Source organism: Aegilops tauschii, chromosome 1 (assembly GCF_002575655.3).
Source record: "Aegilops tauschii subsp. strangulata cultivar AL8/78 chromosome 1, Aet v6.0, whole genome shotgun sequence".
NCBI classification, from domain to species: Eukaryota; Viridiplantae; Streptophyta; class Magnoliopsida; order Poales; family Poaceae; genus Aegilops; species Aegilops tauschii.
In genome coordinates this window covers 147684335-147693663 of record NC_053035.3, presented here as the reverse complement: position 1 = coordinate 147693663, position 9329 = coordinate 147684335, and positions in this window count along the sequence as shown.

Sequence of the window (9329 nt, the reverse complement as noted above, 5' to 3'; positions counted from 1 at the left end):
GGATCTGAATCGGAGGAAAGAATGATTACCTCTACATCATCAGCTTGACTGCCTTCAGTGTCGTCCTGATAATAGTCATTGTCAATGAGGAGTACGAAAAATGAACCAAGAGACTCAAGTTCTACCTCTAATTCCGGGTTACCCACATCGTCATCAACATTTGGCTCGGAGGATGCAGTGGTCCTTTTCTTGGCAGGTTTCTTAACAACCTTAGTCTTTGGGCGAAGTGACTTGGCCGTTTTGTCTGGTGGTTTTGCCGATTTGTCTTGTGGTTTCTTATTCCAGAACGGATCATCACCCTGTCAGAAAATAGTCAAACTGTTAGAGAATATTTTGACAGAAGCAACTTAAGATAAAAAGGTTATGATTCTTACAGCTGCGGTTTCTTGAAAGTGTAGAAAGGGCTTAGTCTGGTCTGGCCACAGACAGCCTCCGGTTCATTCACCATCTTCTTTACAGCCTCAGTAACTTCTGCATCGATAAGCTAAATATCAATGTGTCGTTGAGCATCCTTCAAACTCCCTGTATACTCACACATCAAACCGGGGCGCCGGCTTAAGGGCAGAATACTCCAGCTTATCCAACAACGAGCAAGGTCAACACCTGTTAAACCGTTTGCCATGAAGGCTCTAAGCTTTGATAGTTGAGGGGCATAGTTGGCCCTTTCCTTTGCTGTTAACCTCTAAGGAAAAGGATGCGTATTGCTAAGGCGTTCAGGGCGGTAACCCGGCAGGGCATTTTCATCAGTTGGAGATGTATCCTTGCAATAAAACCAGGTCTGGTTCCTCTCTTTGGGGTGACTGTGGAGCTTGGGATGAGGGAAAGTGACTTCCTTCCTTTTCTGAACCGCCATTCCACCCAATTCAGTATTGGGTCCATCCATGAACTCTGTGCGACGGTTTAAGTGAAAGAAATCCCTAACCAGTTCAATTGTAGGTTCCTCTTGCAGATAAGCTTCACAGAAGACTTGGAAGTGGCAGATGTTGGTCACAGAATTTGGACCGATGTCCTGAGGGTGAAGGTGAAAACTAGCCGGCACATCTCGGAAGAATTTTGAACCGGGAGGGCTAAAACCTTGACCCAGATGGTCGGCAAACACGACTACCTCTCCGTCCTTGGGTGTAGGAGGATTTTCCGGGCCAGGGGCCCTCCAGTGGATGACATCTTTCTTGGCTAAAGCGCCCGTTGCAACGCATTTGTTTAACTGATCTTCGGTCACTCGAGAAGGAACCCAGTTGCATTCATAGACTTGCTTGGCCATTGCAATGAGAAGCTGAAACATGATTATTGCCGGTTTAAGATTCACAGTGGACAACTATAAAGCGGTATAAGGATGTAAGGATATTGTTAAATCGGAGTTTGTTATTTGTAAACCGGAGTCTGACAATGGAGACAATAAAATGATGAATGCATTGGCGGTTCAACAGGGGACTAATGGTATCTACTGGGTCATCATTTTTCTATAAGGTTAAACCGCCTAATCTGGTATTGAAGGTGTATGTCTAAAGGTGCGTAGGTGAAGGAAAATCAAGTTTCACAGCTTGGCATGGTAATTTCAGATCTACCGTGCGTTGGAAAATCAAAATATATTCTGGCCTAATTCCAAGTGCTCAAAGGGTTCAGTAAGGTCAGATGAGTTTGATATAAAGCAGATCTCTTGACAAAGGAAAAAGGAGTTTAAACTACAAGGGCACTGGAAGAATCATATCTAACTAGCCATCGGTATTACTGAAGAGGAACAAGGAAGAATAGCTTCAAGAACTTTGAAAAGCTATGAGGAACACCGAACCCTAATGGTGGATCTGGGGTAAGGAGAAAAGGAACTTACTGGTGCTGGGGAAGCAGCGGAGGATCGCCGCGTTTCTCTGGTACCGTCAGGTTGATGCAGCGGCCGTTGTTGAGGCGGAGGCGAAGGACGACGGCGGATAAAAGGTAGGCGTGAGAATCGAGGAGCCCAAAAAATGGGATATGTGACAGCTGTGTTGCCTCGATTGTCGGAGGCCCATTAATGAAGGTGGGTTATGCGCAGTTTTAATAACAGATGGCATCATGGCAGTTTACCATGATCGTGGAAGGTGACGTCACGGCGGTTTACAAGATTATGTGAAGATGTTGAAGAAGAAATTTTCGAAGTATTGAGGATTGACATGAACCAGTTCAAATCAATCTGGGGCCTAATGTTGGGGATATTACTACCGGGCGTAAACCGGCCAGGAGAGGCCGGGTTAACCTCATAACGGTTCACTGTACCTGAAGCCCATGAAGACAAGGACGGTGACGCTTGCTAAAGGCCCAGGGCCAAAAACTGGTTTAAGGCCTGTAGACATAAACTGATATTAATATGTAAACTTGTGTTGTAAGATAGAAAGAGCAGAGACCGAGCCAGACACGTTTATGAGCCGGCCTCGGGATTCTGCAAACTGACGGGCGTCAACCCGTGTATATAACGAGATGACCTGGCGGCGTTTCAGGACAACAGACAACAACTCGAGACACAGGCAAAGCGTATTCGCTCCCTGGTCATTGAAACCCAAGCAATCCCACAACAACTGGATCGTAGGCTTTTACCTTCACCGCAAGGGGCCGAACCAGTATAAACTCTCTGCGTCCCTTGTCCTCTTTAACCCCTTTAAGCTAACCCGTCGCGATGGCTCCATGACTAAGTCCTTTCCCTAGGACATCTGCCGTGACAAAACCACGACAGTAGGGGAAGAAGGAGTCGCCGCCGGTCTGCCCTCCGCCGCAACCACCACTGTAGATACATCCGTCACCACTGTAGTGTTTGGCCGCAACTGCGGCGTCGACTGTAGTGGAACCTCTTCATCCACCATCTGTTAGTGGTACTCCTCCACCACCTGTGATGGGAGATCATCATCAGAGTCCTCCATCTCCATGCGATCAGCCCACAGACAGCTCGGTGCGAAGACCGCCGCCTAGAACGAACCAAACCGAAGAGATGTCGCCGGAGTGGACAAGGCCGCCCCCCCCTTACCAGTCCTCGGCTCAGTCGACTGTGGTTTTCTGACCGGTTTGTCCATCCCACTATGGTCATTGGGATTACCATCCATCCCCTGGTCACCACTACCATCTCCACCATCAGTCATATCAACATCAGTAGTCCCAGTATTATTATTTGCTTGCTGAACCTCCTCAACCACAATATCAAGATCATAAGACATCCCATCATAGGTCCATGGTACAAAGTCAGGAATATAATCCGCATTCACAACACCGACAAGTAGTCTCGCCACTCCATGCAGGCATGTAAATGGCATGTCCACATTCTCTGTTTTACCTAACAGAGAGACAAGACTCTTAGCAATAAGATAGTCATTAAGAAGAGTCTCTAGAACACCAAAAAGTCTAACCCAAACCTTTTCTAGCGGTATCCCTATCGGCCCAGGTTTTTTGCACTCGTCAAACTCAAGAATGCACTTACTCCCGGGCACCTTACTAAGCCCGCACTTCAACAGGTGGTTAAGATCCTCCCTCCTAGGGAACTCCACTCTGTAAACCTGATCCTCCAACCTGACGAGTGACCAGTGAAAAGACTTAGACACTAGCCGTCTGAGCTGCTGACACACCTGTTCATTTGTCAATGTCCCCTGAGTAATCCTGACCAGACCAAACTTTGAACTGTCCACCCCATGAGTCGCCGAAATCGTGCGTGGAGTCTCAAAGAACATAAGCTTGATATTATAGACACCATAAATGTTCACCATTGGTGTAGGCACCAGAAGCAACGGACAGTCTCCACAAAGCGTCCTGGCACACCACAGCAATAACAGGTCATCTTTTCCTTCTTACGCGCCGCCTTATTAGCACGCACCATCTCCGCTTTATCACTACCTTTGTCACTCTGAGCATCTCTGTCGTCTCTAGGTGTGGATGAGGGAACAGATACCGATGCCAGTGCCTTAACCACCGCCGCCGCCTCGAGCAGTGTTGCAGAGGAAGAAGCGGCGACGTCTGCCACTTTGGCTGCCCCGCTGCCAGTCCCCGCCTGCGGGAGTGTCAGTTTCGGATCCGTCTTGGGCACGTACACTATAAAAAAAAGACACATCCGTGACATTTTGGGCCGAACGAATTTTTCTGTCATGCTTATGACACTTCTATGATGATAATTGTGACAAAACCTGAAATCATCATAGATGTGGTGGGCTCCTACTTCTATGACAAAAAATCATGACAGAAAATGGGCTTTTCGTCCTGGGCGGGACGGAGATGCAGCTGCATGACATTGTTTGGGCCGTCCATGACGGAAAAAACCGTTGTAGAAGCGAGGGCGAGGAAAATATCGGGGAGTTCCCTGTTACGGTGGGTGGTCGGGGGCCGAGCGATGCGCGTTTCTCTCGTAAACGTACGCATGTGGGTGCGAGGCATTGGGCTCTAACTGAACCCGAGCGATTGTACTGCAGGCTACATGTTACTGAACCCGAGCGATCGATCGATCCCTTGCTGTTAACTGAACCCGAGTGATTCCTTCGCTACTGCTGCTAACTTAAGCCGATCGATGTTGCCTCTGGATGAACAGTGAGCGTTGTTGGGGGGTTTGGGTGAACAGTTCCCAGTGGGGGTTCGGATGAACAGGACCCCGTGGTAGTAGAGGTCATTGCCGCTGGATGAACAGGACCCCGATCGATCGAGCCGGTTGGGGGTGGATGAACAGGACCCCGTGGAGGGCTGGATGAACAGGACGACCCCATGGAGGGCTTGTTGAATAGTAGCCGGTGGAGGGCTGGATGAACAGTAGCCCGTGGAGGGGTGGTTGAACAGGACCTCGTGGAGAGGGGCTGGTTAAACAGTAGCCGGTGGAGGAGCGCGCGGTGGAGGATGGATGAACAGGAGCTCGTGGATGAACAGTCGCATGTGGAGGCTGGAGGTGGTCGACGGTGGATGAACAGTAGCCCGTGGAGGCAGTCGACGGTGGAGATGAACAGTATCCCGTGGAGTCCCGTTTTGTGGTATGCCACACCCCTCCCGATGAACAAGACCCCCGTTTCAACTGTAGCGCTCCAACACAAGTCCGTTTCCTCCGTTTTGCGGTACGCCGCACCCCTCCCGATCAACAGGACTCCGTTTTGACCGTAGGAGGTCCAAGAGAAGTCCATTTCCTCCGTTTTGCGGTACGCCAGCCCCTCCCGATGAGCAGGATCCCGTTTCGACCGTCGCCGGTCAAACATAAGGCCATTTCCTCCGTTCTGTGGTACACCAGGCCTCGTTTCCATCGGTTGTCCATCCAAGCCGGTTGGCTCTCGATGAACACGACGACGACACAGTTTCTCCGTTCCGACCCAGCCATGTACACGAGCCCTGGCCATACGTATGCGTGAGTAGGCATTCGGGACCCCGCCCGTATGTACTTACGTGGCCGTTTTTACTTTCTTGCACCCTGGCCGCTGTACGTACGTGTACATGCTACGTGCACGCCTCTACTACGACACGTGCGCGCCTCTACATCGAACAGTATGTACGTACACGTTCGCGACCAGAATGACAATGCTACGTATGCTTCGACCAGGTGAGTCCCGACTGTCAGGCACTTTCCTTGCGTGCGACAATGTAGCTGGTGGGTCCCAGCAGTCAGGGGGCGAATCATTTTTTTGCCCGTAATAAGGACGCACTTCCTTGCGTGCGGCGATGTAGCTGGTGGGTCCCAGTAGTCAGGGGAAGAAAACATTGTTTTTCAGGGTAAAAAGGATGCAGTTGCATGCATGCGTCCATGGGCCTGGTGCGTCCCCACTGTCAGCCTCTCACGTACAGTCATCTTCCGATGACTCTCGTTTGTTGACCACGTTGACCACACAGTGCCGAGCGCACCAAGGCCGATGGACGACGGTGAGGCCCCAGACTGGAATGACCCGGAGATGGGGAAGACGCGGCAGTGGAGTCACAGATGGAGAGGAGTGGGAAACTTGACTGGTTCGGGTGCGCGGCAGCACTGCCGCCTACGGGAGACACGAACAAGAACAGAGGTTTTTTTTGCGGGTGAACAAGAATAGAGGTTGAAGAAGGAGCACGGCTGTTGGATTAACATCCAACGGTCCAGCTGCTAGAATCATTTGTTGATTAAGTTGACAAAGCCCTACGTACATGTCCGCTTAGTAGGCCAACAAGTCAACCATCAAATCTGATGGGTCCCAGCTGTCAATGGGAGGAATAGTTTTTTTCGCATAACAAGGAGGCACTTCCTTCCGTGCGAAGATACAGCCGGTCGGTCCCAGCTGTCAGGGGGAGGAAACATTTTTTTCAGCTTAATAAGGAGGAAATTTCCTTGCGTGGGACCATGGACCTCGTGGGTCCCAGCCGTCAGGCTCTCCACGTACAATCCTCTTCTGATGACTCTCGTTTGTTGACCATGCCGCGCCGAGCGCAGTGAGGCGGTGGACGACGGCTAGGCCCCAGACTGGAACGGCCCGGAGATGAGGAAGACGCGGCGGTGGAGTCGCAGACGGAGAGGAGTGCAAAACTTGACTGGTTCGGGTGCAGGGTGGGCCTACACTCGGCAGAGAATAACAGGAGGTGCGGAGTGGAGGGATGGCCTGCCGTCGGCGGTGTAGCGTTTCGCTGCGAGGCGCTCAAAACAGCGCCGCTGGACGCCGGAGGCTGGAGTAGGCGGTCCCGGCGGCGCTGGGGGCAGAAGACGAGAGATTGAAGAAGAATGCCAGTCGTTGGATGTAAATCCAACGCCTTGCTTAGGCTTCGATTGTATTATATTTTTTGCAGAAGTGCTTAGGCTTCAACCTACTGGCCCACATGTCAGCCAGTCCATTTGACTTTTTTTGTCCATTTGGTGGGCTGGGTGAAACAATGATGTAGCGTCTATGCAGCCCACTTATATATTATGGTAGAATTTAAAGCCCATTTGCATTTTTCTCGAAATCCGCGGACTTGGTGGGCTGGGTGAAAATATCATGTTGGGCTGGACGGAGAAATGTTATAAAGACATAAACACATGATTGCACGTCTATTACTGCATTGGTCAGTAAAATCTTTGCAAGCTTATGTACCCATTCACTAGGAGTTAACTTGCCAAGTTATATATAAACAATTATTATTATTATTTTGTAAGAACTTTTAGTTTACGAAATAAAATATCATTTAAATTTGATGAGATAATAGGACGTGGGGTATTATTATTTTTTAGGCTAGACGTGGGACAGTTAAGTTGGTTCTAGGGAAAAGTACTGGGAGAAAACTCAGTTTACATCGAAAAAGAAAGTGGGAGAAAATTCAGATATAGGATTAATGAAAACAAAAAATAAAGGAAGTGGGAAGGTCTATAAAATGGTTGGACGAACGACAGGTTTAACGGAACCTTATGTTGTTTCTATTATATATATATATGTGTGTGTGTGTGTAATAAAATAAGATATATATATATACTATTATAGAAGGGAAAACATAGGTTCAGTTTTGCATTCTTATAGAAAAATAGAACTGAGCTGTGCGTCGTCTTAAAAAAACAAACATAACTTGGGCTGCTGATGTTATTGACAAGCTAGGTTGGGAGGCCCAGAGGCCGCTTGATACCTGCTGGATCCAAAAAACGTTGAAACATGTCGTGGGCTGCCCATGTTAAACAACAAAACCTAGGCCATGGACCTGGTGGACCCGGGACTGTCAGCCTCTCGACGAAGAGTTGTCTCCTGATTCCTCTTGTTTTTGCTGACCATGTTGGGAACGACAGACGGCCGCGCCGCGGTGAGAGCACCAAGGCGGAGGACGACGTCGAGACCTTGGACCGAACGAACCGGAACAGAGGAAGACGCAGGCGGAGGGGAGTACGAGGGTTGACTACTTGTTCGGGTGCAGGGTGGGCCGGTGGAGCTGCCGCCGCTGGAAAATGTGTGGGAGTAGAGGGATGGCCTGGCCAACGCCATAGGCTATGATGGCCAGCTACTGTATAGGAAGAGGACGAAAGATTGAACAAAATAAAGAAATACTAATGGGTAGGTGGTTGGTCCCATATGTTTGTGTACGAGACCTGCTGCGTCCACCTGAGAAGGGGAATATGTTGGGAGGAAGGAGATTCAAAGCACGGCAGCCGACTGAACTAGTTTTTTTGAAATGGACGAGTGAACTAGTTACATACATAAGCAAATAGCCACTAAAAAAGCAAACAGGTTAATGGGTTCTTAGAAGAAATATTTCGGACAAAACAGATAATTATGACACGTAGGCTAATGCATGAAACGCTTAGATGATAAAGGTGCTTAAACAGATAAAGTACAACATCTAGACCTTCCTGGCACGCTTGATCATGACGCTTCGGCTCACTACAAAAAATACACTTCCATGATGATGCGTGTTTGTCACAGTAGGTCACGTTTTCTGTCATGCATGTACATCCATGACAAATTTATGACAGAATCAAGATAGTCATACATGTGCTATCGTAGAAGTGTTCCATGACATTACCAAAATTATCATCATGGAAGTGTCCACTTCCATGACGATAAATCGCGTGTCACACAAGTGCTTTCGTCAAGGGTGACCGACACGTGGCATCCACCGTAACGGAACACCGTTAAGCTATCGGGTCCGATTTTGGATCTGATAACCCGTTAACAGCCCCGACCAATGGGGATTATCCATGTGTAAAATCATCATTGGCTGGAGGAAACACGTGTCGGCTCACCGTTGGGACAGATGTCATCCACTCATTGGACCCAAAGCGCCTATGATACGTCGACATGTGGCACGGCCCAACAGAGGCCCATTCCTGTGAAAAGGCCGGCCCGTTTGACTTGGTCAAAAGGTGGCGGGCCGGCCCACGGCAAGCCTGTTAACGGCCTGTTCGCATATAGCCCATTACAGCCCGCTATCCCAGGGCCCGTTTACGTCCTATCCGAATTAGGCCCAGTAGCGTCATCTGGGCCATCCAATACAATTCCATCCCGTTTTAACTTCCTTGTATGGCCCATGACGTCTTTCGGCCCATATGAGGCCCTTAGTAACCCTCGGCCCCTTAACGGCCCATGGTAAAACTGGCCCGTAATGAAAAGTGTATCACTTTATACCCATTAATGGCCCATTATTTCGTTGGGCCGTTTCCAGCCCATGTTATCTTTCGGCCTTCTCAGGGCCCATTTATTCTTGGGCTCATTTCCAGCATTCGGTTACTTACGCCCGTTACTGTCATTTTCTGCTTGTGGGCCAAATTCAGCCCGTGGTTACAGTCGGCCCGTTTGTGGCCCGTTAATACGTTGGGCCGTTTTCATGTCGAAAAAAACCCGTTGGGCTGTTTTCATAGAGTTATCAAATACGGCCTATTAATGACCCGTTATTGTCCATGAATAGTATGGCCCATGATTGGCGAAATGATG